Source organism: Trachypithecus francoisi, unplaced genomic scaffold (genome assembly GCF_009764315.1).
Source record: "Trachypithecus francoisi isolate TF-2019V2 unplaced genomic scaffold, Tfra_2.0 Lachesis_group5, whole genome shotgun sequence".
Classification (NCBI taxonomy): domain Eukaryota; kingdom Metazoa; phylum Chordata; class Mammalia; order Primates; family Cercopithecidae; genus Trachypithecus; species Trachypithecus francoisi.
The window spans coordinates 1871305-1886075 of record NW_022681470.1 but is presented as its reverse complement, the minus strand read 5'-3'; the positions used below and the strand labels follow the sequence as shown (position 1 = coordinate 1886075).

Genomic DNA, 14771 nt, shown 5'->3' with positions numbered 1-14771 from the left:
CTCGGCTCAGCAGCCCAAGGATTGTGAGTGGACCATTGAGGAGAGCGACAGACCATCCGGTTGGTGTCCGGACTCGCACTCTATGGTTGTCCGCGCTCTGCGCTTCCTCTCTAGCCGTCAGTGCTCTATGCTCCGCGGTCGCGGGCTGCCAGCCTCCAGCCGGCCAGCCGCGAGGGGTGCGCAGAGGGAGGCGGGGCGGAAAGGCGAGAGGTGTCTCCTCCACCGGAGCCACGGGAGACCCGAGCAAGCTCCGTGACAGCACGTCGGCCGCCATGTCGCCGAGTGGGGCTGGAAACAGACTCGGCGCCCAGCGGTAGCCCTCCTTGCGCCTCCGATTCCCAGGTGAGGAGAGGAGGAGCGGGATGCAGGGGGACCCGACGGCTCCTGGCCGGGATGGAGAGCCTTTCGGAAGCCCCTCGCTCCTCCCCCTGCGCTGTCCTCCTCCAGCCGCGCTGCCTCTGCCTTCCCGGTGAGGTATAGCCCGGTCCCCTCACCTCCTCCGCCTCTCAGGTCGCCTGTTTTCCTCTCCTTTCTCAGCTACTGTGGGTGCGCGTCGCGCCAATTTCTCTCTCCCTGGGGGACTAGCGCCAGAAGTCGTTCCTCGCCCGGCTCCTGGAGGAGCCTGCGGCTTCCACGGTCTCCATTCCTTGCTGTTCCGTGGCCCACAGCCCGCTCTCCCCACCCTGCTGCATGGTTTTCATTCCCTCCCCACACCTGGTCCCCCCCATCACCACCACTTTGGTTGTCAAGAACCGCCTGGTGTCTCCTTTCCTTTCCTCTCTCTGGGCCAATATTTTCCTTAATTTTTTCAGTTTGTGTGTTTGAAAGACTTAAGATTAAAAATGAAGAATTAAAAGCTTACAGTTCCTTTCTCAGCTTAACTAGATTAACACTTTAGGATGCTTATTTTATTCCTTATGTAAACTTAGTCAAACACATCATGCTGTGGAATGCGATTTAAAAGACCCAATTTTGAAGACTAAAAATAGGATGCTGTAATGGAAATTTTGGCAGTCTTTTTTTTTTTTTTTTTTTTAACCTATTGGGCAATGTTAGAAGACACGGTTCTTTGAGAGTGTTTTCGGTGTTTCAGGTCCAAACTTAGAAAGAGCTTTTACCCATTATCCTTACCACCAAGGCAAGAAACGGCAGCCAATCAACTCCGTGTCTCAAAATACGTACAATCCTTTCTGCTTACTCTACTGAGAGCGTAATTGAGTTTGGCATTTAACTGCACAAGGAAAAGGTTCCTAAGGAATGTATCACCTAGCAAATAGTCTAAAGATTATACTCATGAAGCTCAAACGGATAAAGAATTGACAACCAAGTGTGACCTTTTGTGGATCGTAAATTTGTTAGGACATCATAGAAAATGCCTCGTCAGCTGTTTGTGGTACAAACTCTGGGGGCTCACTCATTGGTCTTCATTTCCTTACATTCTTTTTTCATGTAGTTTTCTCACTGACAATTTTCCAGAGGTGACTTTGCATCCCCTGAACCTGTCCCCGTTACTGAGCTGCCTCCCCCTCTCCCCTTAAAAAACATTTTCATAGATTCAGAAATACACTTTTTTTCCCCCTCCAGGACCTGGCGTCCTAAATATTTTTAAATCAGATAAAATAGAGTTATGTCTCCATGGTTCACTCATGGAAATGTGTCGTTGAATTACTTACTTTTTAAATATACTTTAAAAAAAAACATTGTGGTGGCTTGGTATAGTAGTTCATGCCTGTAATCCCAGCATTTTGGGAGGCCAAGGTGGGAGGATCACTTGCAGCCGGGAGTTCGAAGCCAGACTGGGCAACATAGACTCTGTCTCTTTAAAAAAAAAAAAAGAGAGAGAAAAAGAAAAATGAACACATTGTGGTTTTTTTAAAAAAAAAACATATTTTAAAATGCACTGTCTTACTTCATAATGTTTGTGGACCAAAGTTAGCCTACTGAGTCCTAGAAAAACTGATGTCATTTTTAATATTGCTTTTGAGTGTTATTATATTTTTTTGGTTTTGGGAAGGATAATTACATTGCAATATTCCCTTTTTACAGTGTTGATGGTTCACTTGTTTGTAATTGAAGGTACTTAAATAATAAAAAGACAGATTTTTGTACATCTTATTTTTTTCTGAGGTCCCAGGTGCTGAGAATGTTGATTTCACCTTAAAGATGAACTTTATGATCAGGATTTAGACATACTTTATTAGAAAAACTCGATTACTGTGCAGTACTTCCCATCTTTTTTATTAAGAAGCGTGGTTTTCTCTCCCGTGCTCTTTGTGCCTTTTTGAAGTAATTGTTTTTTTTTTTTGAGATGGAGTCTACTCTGTCGCCCAGGCTGGAGTGTAGTGGTGCGATCTTGGCTCACTATAACCTCCACCTTTCAGGTTCAAGCAGTTTCTCCGGCCTCAGCCTCCGAGTAGCTGGGATTACAGGCACCTGCCACTATGCCCGACTAATTTTTGTGTTTTTAGTAGAGACGGGTTTCACCATGTTGATCAGGCTGGCCTTGAACTACCGACCTCAGGTGATCCCCCGACCTCAGCCTCCCAAAGTGCTGGGATTACAGGCGTGAGCCACCACACCTTTAAAATGGTGCCAAGACAAAGTGATTCTGCTGATGATTTTTATAATCTCCAGAATTATCTTGTTCTCTCAATTAAGTTGGTAGCAAAGAGAAAATACTTTTGTTCCTGCTTTTTACATTTAAATATATTTATTTATTTGTGAAGGTGGAGTTTTGCTATGTTGTCCTGGCTGGTCTCAAATTCCTGGCCTCAAGCAATCGTCCCACCTCAGCCTCCCAAAGCACTGGCATTACAGGCATGAGCCATAACACCCAGCCTCTTTTGGCTTTTAAATGACAGCCACAATTGGGACATGCCAAGCGGTAGTCCTTGCTTGCTGTCAGAATTGAGGCTGTAGGTCTGCAGCAGCAGGTGTTCAATAGAAATACAATGCAAGCTGTGTAAGTAATTTAAAATTTTCTAGTAGTGATATTAAGAAAGTAAAAAGAAACAGAACAATTTTAGTAGTATATTTTGTTTAATCTTATGTATGTTATTTTAGCATGAAATCAATTTTAAAAGTTAATGAGCTATTTTACATTATTTCATACTAAATCTATAAACTCTGGTGTGTATTTTATACGTAGAGCACATCTCAATTTAGAGAAGCCACATTTCAAGTGCTCGATAGTCACATGTAGCTAAATGTTACCTTTCTGAGCAGCACAGATGATAGATCCTCACGTGATTTTTAAGCTGTCTTCCTACACTGAGAGTCTGATTCTGTGGGGTAAATTAAAAACTCCTCTTCCTGAAGTGCTGTGGTATTCAATTTGAGAAGTTTCTATGCAGGAAGAGAGTTCTAAGTCTCTTCCTCTTAGTGTTTTTGTTTTGTTTTGTTTTGTTTGTTTGGAGACTGATTCTCACTCTGTTGCCCAGGCTGGAGTGCAGTGGCAGTCCGGGAGCCCTAAACTCCTGGGCTCAAATGATCCTTCCACCTCAACCTCCCGAAGTGTTGAGATCACAGGCGTAGCCACCGTGCCCAGCCTCTTTCCCTTAGTGTTGACTGTATTAATGCGGAGCCCCATGCTTGTTTCGTGAGGCTCATAAGATGAATAGTGTTCAGTCATTTCCTGGCGTGTCATTGTTATTAGTTATTTACATCTACACGTCAACAGTGTGTCGAGGCACAGTGAGTTTCTGTCTACAAATTGTAGGGAGAACTTGAGGACCTACAAGAAGATTGAACTTTATTGTGAACAGATAGAGCACTGTTGTTGCAGAGTTATTTTCTGAATCAGTTTCAGGTAAGGCTAAGAGTTTTTTAAATGTGCTTCTTTATATCCTGGTGTTTCTTATTAAGGGAAAGATCAAATCTTTGAGCGACATTTAGAAAGGAAGAGAGTAGGTTTTATGGCTGTAGAATGCTGGGAGCCTGAATGAAGTAAAAGATTAACTTGCTTATGGTAGTTTAGGGAAATTTAAAAGAAAAGATGGCAGTTTTTATATAAAGCAACTGACATACTCTCTCCATACGTGCTTTAAGTTGTTTTTGCAACAAGGGTGGTGATTTACATAGAACCGTCTCTGGTTCAGAGCTGCTGTAACAAAGGTAGCTCTAAAGCCAGTTAACCTTCATGGAGATCAGTCAGACCCGTCATTGTTCCTGTCTTGACCTCTGTGCTCTAATAAACTTCCCTAAATACTACTTTAGCTGCAGTGTGTTACGTGGACATTAGTAGCAAAATTAGCCTGAAGGCCTAATTAATATTCAGTGTAGTTTAATACAGGAAACATGCCCTCTTCTCAACCTTTGTGGTATGAAGAAATTTTAAATTACCTGGTCAGTGAACAAACTCCCTCTGTCAAATATAGTCTTACTGATAGACCTGGCACAATGTAGGGACTGTGGGCAGTGTTAGAGGATCAAAGACAGAATTGGGGAAGGGGTATAGTTATTAGATGTTGCTTGTTTTGTGAGCGATGTGAGGATGTTCTATAAGAAAATAATAATGTTTTCATTTAAATTTAAAACTAGATAGCTGTTCATTGGCACCCTTTTAGTTGGATAAGAGAGAAAATACTTTGCTTGGTTTCTACAAGTGAGTCTTAGCAAATTTATTGTAGTTATTTTAGGAAGAGTAATCGGTAGTGCAGTAATCTTCAGTTTTTAAAAAACCCTGATAAGGTTTAAATGGGCTTTAAAAGCATTATATGCTTATTGAGAAATTGTAACTTAATGTATGTGTGTCTTGATACTGTTATGTAACCTTTCCAGTTTAGGGCCTTCAAGATTCATGTGAATACAGGCTTTCCTTTATGTAGGAATCATTCTCATGGGGGAAATTATATATCCTTTCAGGGAATAATTTTGTTTTTTAAGCATTTGAAATAATTGTTTGTAATATCCTTTAAAGAACACATCATTAGCAGAATTCTGAAGTCTTATAATAGCTTGAGATTTCTTAAATTGTTTTTATCCTTTTTGAGACAGTGTCTGTCCTTTTTGAGACAGTGTATTGCTCCATCGCCCAGGCTGGAGTGCAGTGGTGTGAGATCTCGACTCACTACAACCTCCAGCTCCTGGGTTCAAGGGATTCTCCTGCCTCAGCCTCCCGAGTAGCTGGGATTACAGGCGTGTGCCAACATACCCAGCTAATTTTTTGTATTTTTAGTAGAGGCAGAGTTTCACCATGTTGGCCAGGCTGGTTTCAAACTCCTGACCTCAAGTGATCCACCCATCTCGGCCTCCCAAAGTGCTGGGATTAAAGGCATGAGTGAACAAACTCCCTCTCTCAAATATAGTCATGATAGACCTGGCACAATGTAGGGACTGTGGGGAGTGTTAGAGGATCAAAGACAGAATTGGGGAAGGGGTATAGTTATTGGATGTTGCTTGTTTTGTGAGCGATGTGTGGATGTTCTATAAGAAAATAATAATGCTTTCTTTTAAATTTAAAACTAGATAGCCTTTTATCTAAGACTAGATATCTTAATTTTGAGATCCTGCTCTTTGACATTTTGGAGATGGAAACTTTTTGCCATATACCCTCCACCCTTCCATCTCTTAGGACTTCCTGTTTTTCATCATCATTAGCCATGTGGAAAGGAAAGACAGTTTGTGCCTATCAAAATACTGACAAATCAGTTATCTTGTCAGTATTTTGTCAAATCTCAAACTAAAATTCCTTTTAGACTGAGAAAAATTCTGAAACAGTAAATGGTAAATTTTGTCACATTTATTTAATTATTTTAGAGATGAGGTCTCACTATGTTGCCCAAATTAGCCTTGAACTCCTGGGCTCAAGTGATCCTCCTGCTGTAGCCTCCTGGGCTGGGACTACAGGCATGTGCCACACTGTCTGGTTAGTCACCCTTCATCGACATTTGGGCATTTGATATTTAAATTGACAGTATCTAGGCAATTATAGAAATTAACATTATTTTGCAATTGGCATATGTATTAAATTTTCTTATGAGAATAGTTGCCCTGGTTTTTTCCTGGAGAGACACTGCCTGATTAAATAATTTCATATTTTTTTCTATCTTAGCTGCATTTTGAAAACTCAGTGAATTAGGTTACTGTGGTTTTCTAATTTGAATGAAGGTAAAGTAACCTTTAAAAATACTTTTTGGCCGGGCGCGGTGACTCAAGCCTGTAATCCCAGCACTTTGGGAGGCCGAGACGGGCGGATCACGAGGTCAGGAGATCGAGACCATCCTGGCTAACACGGTGAAACCCCATCTCTACTAAAAATGCAAAAAAATTAGCCAGGCGTGGCGGCGAGCGCTTGTAGTCCCAGCTACTTGGGAGGCTGAGGCAGGAGAATGGCGTGAACCCGGGAGGCGGAGCTTGCAGTGAGCCGAGATCGCGCCACTGCACTCCAGCCTGGGTGACTGAGCGAGAATCCTTCTCAAAAAAAAAAAAAAAAAAACTTTTTGGCCAGTCTCAGCCATGCTTGGGACTCGCGCCTGTAGTCCTAGCTACTCTGGAGGCTGAGGTGGGAGGATCACCTAAGCACAGGAGGTCGAGGCCGCAGTGAAGCATGACTGCACCACTGTGCTCTGCACTCCAGCCTGGGTGACAGAGTAAGACCCTCTCTCAAAAATGCACATATACATGAATTAAGTACTTTTTATGTTATAGATTTTGAAATAAGTTATTAAAAAATTTGGGAATTTTATAAGACAAAATGCTGCTGTCCTTGAGTATTAGATAGCATACTGCTTGTATTTTGATTTTGTGTATGCATTGTCTTTGTTCATTATTTTTCTCTTCTGCAGCTGTTATTATCAGTATACAACTAAATCTTAAAAATAATTTTGAGATGAACTGAAAAATGTTACCTAAGATTTTTCAGTGAGGATTTATTTTTGTGAAAATTTGTGTGGTTCGTTATTTAAATAGAGATGAGATCTCACTATTTTGCCCAGGCTAGTCCTGAACTCCTGAGTCAGCTCAAGTGATCCTCCTGCCTTGGCCTCCCAAGGTACTGGGATTATAGACGTGAGCCACCGCTCCCAGCCAAAAATGTGTTTTATTTGTTGAATGATAAATAGTGGAGTTATTTATTTTTGTGTCAGGTATGTGGTTTTTCTAATTATCAATTTTTTAGGAAAATAAAAGCAGGGTTTTGCCATGTTGCCCAGGCTGGTCCTGAACTCCTGAGCTCCAGCAGACTGCCTACTTCAGCCTCCCAAAGTGCTGGGGTTACAGGTGTGAGTCACCGCGCCAGGCCTGAGTTCATTGTTTTTACCTCATGAAGCAACAAAGAACATTTTAGATTTGTTTTCCACTTGTGAAGCATGAAAAAGTTTACTTAGATTGGGTCTTTTAAGAATTCATGTAACCAACATGATTTCCTCCGTCAGAGTCAACTCAGATGAAAAGAAGGGTGGACATTTGTGCAAATTATACTGGTTATAATTATTGTGAAATTTAGTTTCCTGGAAAAGTGATTATTGATACCCATTAGTGGCATCTTAATTCAAATTCAGCCATCAGGCTTTATTTTCAATAATTTAGACAGTAATCTCTAGATTATTTTTGCTACAAGTATTTTAAAAATCTTTGCCATGCCAGTTAGAGTTGTATCTGTAGCATTGGATAAGCACTGTAAAGAGCCAAAATTAGAAGTAATGCCCTTTGTCTTCCCTGTTTTAATCATGTAATGTATGTTTTGTGACTCGGAAGAGAGAAGATAGTCTGTCTTATTAGTATTACATTTGACCTCTTTTTTTTTTAATCCTTCAAATTCTTTTTTTTTTTTTTTTTTTTTTTTTTGAGGCGGAGTCTAGCTCTGTCGCCCGGACTGGAGTGCAGTGGCCGGATCTCAGCTCACTGCAAGCTCCGCCTCCCGGGTTCACGCCATTCTCCTGCCTCAGCCTCCCGAGTAGCTGGGACTACAGGCGCCCGCCACCTCGCCCGGCTAGTTTTTGTATTTTTAGTAGAGACGGGGTTTCACCGTGTTAGCCAGGAGGGTCTCGATCTCCTGACCTCGTGATCCGCCCGTCTCGGCCTCCCAAAGTGCTGGGATTACAGGCTTGAGCCACCGCGCCCCGCCCAGAGCTCATCTTTTCTCTAGCCAGAGAAAGATGTATTTCAAAATAACCTGAAGTAAAATAGTATTTAATTCAAGAAGTTAGTTTTTATTATATCAGGTGACCTCTTGGTTGGTTATAGTTTCATGCGTTCTGATGCCTACGGGCTTTTTATCCTTCCCCTCTCCACTGTATAGCTGGGGAAAACCTAGGGATTGCCCAGTTTCAAATGCCAACAGAGCTTTAACCTGTGTGTCCGTGGCTTGCCTTCCCTGACGCCTCAAAGAGTATAGCTGTGAGTGCAAAAACCTTACGAGCAGAAATGCTGCTCCAGAAACACGTATCTAGGCTGAGGAAACATATTCTAAGAGTATCTGTTTTGTAACCGAAGCTTGCACGTGCTTGTGTAATGCTTTGTGTGAAACCATGTGCTTTGCCGGAGAGTTGCCATTTTCCTCCAACTCTTCAGTGTAAGTGAAAACCTGGGCCCAGAATGTCTCTCTAGATTATTCTGCTTCCCTCACTTTTTAGTTTTTTCCATGGAAAGCTGACAGGTCAGAATAGGTCATATTTTATTAGAAACTTGAAAGTGGTGGGGGATAAAAGTGCAAATCTTATTCTTTGCCTCTTTTTTCCTTCTTGATTACAAAGTAATGATGCTCCAAATATTTTTTTAAAAGGTCAGTAAATTTTAACTTGAGGAAAACATGGTTATTCAAAAATTAGTGTTTTTTCTTTTCCTTTAAAAAAATTTTTTTTAGAGACAGTGTGTTGCACTATTGCCCAGGTTGCCATCCAGTGGCATCATTATAGCTCCATGCAGCCTCAAACTCCTGGACTCAAGCAGTCCTCTCACTTCAACCTCCCTAGTAGCTGGGACTGCAGGTGTGCACCACCATGCCCAGCTAACTTTTTTTTTTAAAGCTTTTTGTAGAGATAGGTCCTCCCTGTGTTGCCCCAGCTGGTCTAGAACTCATGGCCTCCTCCAGGAGCGATCCTCCTGCCTTGGCCTCCCAAAGCACAATACGTGTATTTTTCAGAGGGAGTTCTCAGGTTTCATCAGATTTTTCAAGGAATTTGTTACTCAATAAAAGGACAAGAGCCACAGCATCAATTTGACTTAGTTGGTTACTGTATGTCTTTCCTAAATTTATCTGATAAGCAGCTATGGTTTTAGAAGGATTCCTATGTAAAAGCATCATTTTTAGTAGTATTTTATTTAAAACAAAAATAATTTAACAGATTATGGGCCAGACCCGGTGGCTCATGCCTGTAATCCCAGCACTTTGGGAGGCCGAGGCAGGCGGATCACGAGGTCAGGAGATTGAGACCATCCTGGCTAACACGGTGAAACCCCGTCTCTACTAAAAATACAAAAAAATTAGCCGGGCGTGGTGGCGGGCGCCTGCAGTCTCAGCTACTTGGGAGTCTGAGGCAAGAGAATGGTGTGAACTCAGGAGGTGGAGCTTGCAGTGAGCCGAGATCGCGCCACTGCACTCGAGCCTGGGCAACAGAGCGAGACTCCATCTCAAAAAAAAAAAAAAGATTATGAGGAAAAGTCATGGTGAGTCAAAGAACAAATCTGAACAAATCTTCCTCAAGTATTTTATTTATTTATCTATCTATTTATTTATTTTTGAGATGGAGTTTTGCTCTGTTGCCCAGGCTGGAGTGCAATGGCATGATCTTGGCTCACTGCAGCCTCCACCTCCTGGGTTCAAGTGATTCTCACCTCAGCCTCCCAAGTAGCTGGGATTACAGGTGCCCGCCACCAAACCTGGCTAATTTTTGTACTTTCAGTAGAGATGGGGTTTCAGCATGTTGGCCGGTCTGGTCTGGAACTCCTGACCTCAAGTGATCCCCCTGGCTCGGCCTCCCAAAGTGCTGGGAGTACAGGTGTGAGCCGCCGCGTCTGGCTCCTCAAGTATTTTTTGCCTTGTATCTTTTATACCTTTAGGAATTACTCTTTATATTTTTCTAGTACCTTGTGGGGTACTTTTTTTTTTTTAATCATTTGTTTGTCCTCTGTGCGTTTTCTAGAAAAGTGAATAATTATTGTGGTTGAGTTTTTGCTGCAAGTCCAAAGAGTTCTACACAGACCTGGGATTAGGGTAAAGGCAGCTGCTGTTTTGTGATGATGAGAAGAATGGGTCCATAGAGAGCTTGATTGTACAGACATGTTCCCTGATGAATTAGGAGTGGGTGAGAAACTGGGGACAGGTAGAAAAATTATCCTTGAAGAGTGAATAGAAACATTCTTCTACTGAGATGGAGGTGGAGCTTCTATTTACTTGTCCAGGTGAGACTCTGCTGAGCCAGGAATGGGCAGGCAGGGGACTGGAGACTGGTGATGAAGTTTGAGAATAGCTCTGGAGGAAGGATGTCTGGCCAGCATTAAGGTTCCAGCTGAGGTTTCATGGATATTGCTTTGAGAGAGTTATTTATTTGTATAGTTGTGATGCTCTTTAGCAATAGATTGCAGATTGGCGATAGGAGCAGAAAACGTAGTTAGATTGATCAGGGCTGGTGGTTTATAGGGTAAGTGCAGTAGAAATGTAAGAAGACTAAGGAGTAGCAAGAGATGATACGTGGATTCGATATTAGATAGGAAAGGAAGTAGTGCCAGGATAAGGCTAAGGTGACCAAAACATTGGCAGGAGTTCGGCACTCTTGTGGTTGAACAGCTGGGTTAATTAAGGGCTTGAGAGTAATCAAGGAATAGGAGTTTAGAGCCAGATAAAAGGATATGGATAGTGGGATGTTGTTGAGACTCATCTGAATTGAACAGATTTGTTTTGTTTATTTTGATATTCAGTAACAACATAAGACTGGAGTAATGCTGGCTAAATGACCAGACCATAGGATATTATTATAGATTTTTGAGACATAAAAAATTATTTATTCCACAAGTATGTGAGGTCATTGCTTTTATTATGCAAACCAGAAAGATAGTATTTTCTGAAGATTAATGTGCCTCTGATATGCAGGACGGATTGAAAGGGATATGTGAGAAAATGAAAGCCTTAATTAAAGTAAACATCAGCCTAAACTCTTTGAAATTATAACCTCTGAAATGACAGAATTAATGAGTTTTTGCTTTGTGTTCATAAGAAGAGAAGAAATAAGCTAGTGAACTCCTGGCTTCGGTTTTGTAATTTTTAAAATTGTGTTTGCTATATAGATTTTATGTTCTTTATCCTACTCAAATTCATAAATTAATTTTAATTTATTGATAATCCATTTAACCTATACACTATGATATACATACGCAAGAAAATATGTCATGTTAGTGTATAATTTTGAAATATGGTAGATTTTGAATGACTGTTGAAACCCAACATTCCTATTAGCTTAATGGCTAATGTCATGAATGACTTTATATAGATTTAATTTTTTAAAGAAAGAAACAGGAAATATACATGAAAGTCTTTTGGTTAGTATAATTTATAATTCATTTGGTATATATTGTATAGAATTTTATTTCTTCATTTTACTAGAATTTTAAATGCCACCTCGTTTGACTTACGGTTCAGTAAACCTATTGTGAAAAGTTGTGAAACAGTTTGGATGAGTTACTTTTTAAGATCTGTACAGTTCCACTATAGAGGTCTCCACTTTGTGCCCTGGAAAACTGGTTTTGTAGGAATTCCTGTTTCTGTAGGTTATTGGCAATGACAGCAAGAGTCTCGGTGGTGCTCTAAAATAGGGTCCTAAGCAGTGGATATCTACTGAAATGGTTGATAAATACACTTTCTAAAAGAAAAAAACCCACACATTTATTACATGAGATAACACATGTCAAAGTGACTTTCCACAGTGTGTGGCACACGGACAGCACTTAGTAAATGAGGTGTTTTGTTTTTAATTTGCTAAACTTTTATTTGTATTTATTTGGGTTATTTTCTTTCTAAAGAGGGGAATAATATTAATATTTAAATGACCTGCATAACATTCTTAGTGATTAAAAATAAACTTTTATGTCCTTGGTTCAATGATTTAAAAAATGTATTTGAGTATAAAATCTTACATTTCAATGTGCAAAATACAGAAAAGTACAAAAATAAAAACTCGTGAGACCTGATTGTTTAAACGTGTGTAGCACATAGTTGAATTCCCATCAACTAAGAGGAAAAAGTGTTAACATTTTGGTATATTTATTTTCAGTCTCTTTGGAGTGTGTGTTTTTACATAGTTGAGGTCATATTTACAATTTGTTTTAGATTCTTCTTCTCTCGTTATGGACACATAATGTATATTTTTTGTGGTTTTGTAACATGATAAACATTTCCCTATTACTGAACATTTGTTTTCAGTTTTTTCCTCACTGCCACAGTGGTCTTATGTATTCTCGTGTTGCTATTTAAATAATAAAGAAATACCTGAGACTGGGCAATTTTAAAGGAAAGAGGTTTATTTGGCTCACACTTCTGCAGGCTGTATGGGCATGACATCACTCAGCTTCCGGGGAGGCCTCAGGGAGCCTTTACTTGTGGTGGAAGGTGAAATGAGAGCAGGCACATCACATGGCGAGAGCAGGAGCAGGCGCAAGCAGGATGTGCTACACACGTTTAAACAGCCAGGTCTCACGAGAACTCACTATTACGAGAACTCACTATTGCGAGGACAGCAGCCAAAGGGATGGTGCTAAACCATTCATGAGAAATCCACCCCTATGGTCCAATCAACAATCAGGTCTTACAAGAACGCTCTCACTGTCATGAGGACAGCAGCCAAAGAGATGGTGTTAAACCATTCATGAGAAATCCACCCCTACGGTCCAGTCAACAATCAGGTCTCACGAGAACTCACTCGCTATTGCGAGGACAGCAGCCAAAGGGATGGTGTTAAACCATTCATGAGAAATCCACCCCTATGGTCCAATCAACAATCAGGTCTCACGAGAACTCACTCACTATCACGAGAACTCACTCACTATCGTGAGGACAGTGGCCAAAGGGATGGTGTTAAGCCATTTGTGAGAAATCCACCCCTACGGTCCAGTCAACAATCAGGTCTCACGAGAACTCACTCGCTATTGCGAGGACAGCAGCCAAAGGGATGGTGTTAAACCATTCATGAGAAATCCACCCCTATGGTCCAATCAACAATCAGGTCTCACGAGAACTCACTCACTATCACGAGAACTCACTCACTATCGTGAGGACAGTGGCCAAAGGGATGGTGTTAAGCCATTTGTGAGAAATCCACCCCTACGGTTCAGTCACCTGCCACCAGGCCCCACCTCCAATACTGAGGATTACAATTCCACATGAGATTTGGGTGGGGACAAATATATAAACTATATCACCTTGGATAAGCTATTTAGCTTCCTTTCCCCTTAGTTTTCACATTTGTAAATGTGGGAAATAATACTTCCTAAGAGTTATGAGGATTAACTGACATAATATATGTAGGACAGGTAGAGCAGTCCTTGAAATAGGCCTGTAAAATATTGCCCCTGTGTTCATCTTTGTGCACAGAGGATCTCCTCATTTTTCCTTTTTATGGCTACTGAAAAAATTTTTAGCATAAATCCCCCAATAATAAAAGGACTTAATTGTTTTAACCTTACTACATATTGCAAAATCATTTTCTGATAAGTTATGACAGTTTACATTCCTCTTGAGCAGCATGAGACTGTGAATATTTAATCGAACCCTCACCAATATTACATATTCTCATTTATTTATTCATTTATTGTAGAATTAGGGTCTTGCTTTGTTATATAGACTAGAGTATAGTGATATGATCATAGCTCATTGCAGCCTCAAACTCCTGGGCTTAAGCAATCCTCTAGCCTTATCTTCCAGAGTAGCTGGGACTGTAGGTATATGCCACCACACCCAGCTAATTTTTTTTTTTTTTTTTTTGAGATAGGGCCTTGCTCTGTTGCCCTGGCTGGGGTGTGGAGACCACTGCTCACTGCAGCCTCGACCTCTTGGGCTCAAGTGATCCTCTTACTTCAGCCTTACAAGTAGCTGGACCACATGCATGTGCCACGAACGTCTGGTTAATTTTTTATTTTTTTGTAGAGACAGGGTCTCACCTTGTTGCTCAGGCTGGTCTCAAACTCCTGGGCTCAAGTGGTCCTGCCACTTCAGCCCCCGAAGTGCAGGTATTACAGGTATGAGCCACTGTGCCTGGCTCATGTTCTCATTTTTTAAAATCCTTGTTTGAGAGGCAAATGAATTGCCCATTTTAGTTAGAGAAGGAGATTTACAGAAGACTAGTAGAGGGTAAAGTTAGAGAGCTGGTTTGCTGAGATACTGGAGATACTTAAGAGTTGGGACTGTGTTGGGTGTCGTGACCCTCACAGTTCTCCACAAGGACTTGAACTGGATTAAGGGCACCATGAGTCTACAGGCAGGTCCAGTAGGCTCCACCTTCCCCATCCAGCCAAACTGATGGCCTCAGTTTCCTGTAAAAATGTCTTGTCTTTGTATCTGAAATACTGTTACATCCCACTACTTCTTTTTCATCTGTCTAATCTTTCTTATCGTGATTCACTTTCATTTCCTCTATGTCTTCCTTCACAGAAGGCTGGCCAGCTGAAACGGCATGGCAAAGTAGTGTGTCCTCTGCTGACAGACTCCCTCTAGGGAGAAAGAAGGTGGCCGAGCCAGTAAAGCTTAGGCATTACCAAATTTGCCAGTAAGAGAAATCATTCTACCTTCCTAGAAGTGGGTGAGTAAAGGAGTGTGGGAAAGTTTCTACACTAACACAGCCCTC

General features: G+C 41.2%; 1 protein-coding gene across 8 annotated transcripts in view; it reads left to right on the top strand.

The window, feature by feature from the left end:
* Nucleotides 1–8: 8 nt before the first annotated feature.
* CNST (consortin, connexin sorting protein) overlaps nt 9–14771 on the top strand; it is a 117899-nt gene continuing 103136 nt past the window's right edge. For 2 of the 8 annotated variants that reach the window (XM_033199456.1, XM_033199455.1), the window contains exon 1: nt 19–342. The gene's annotated coding sequence lies outside the window, so the exon portion shown is untranslated. Of the gene's footprint in view, nt 470–3514; nt 3809–14578; nt 14727–14771 lie in introns of those variants that run through there. The other 6 variants (XM_033199457.1, XM_033199453.1, XM_033199451.1 and 3 more) reach the window with 5 other exon arrangements.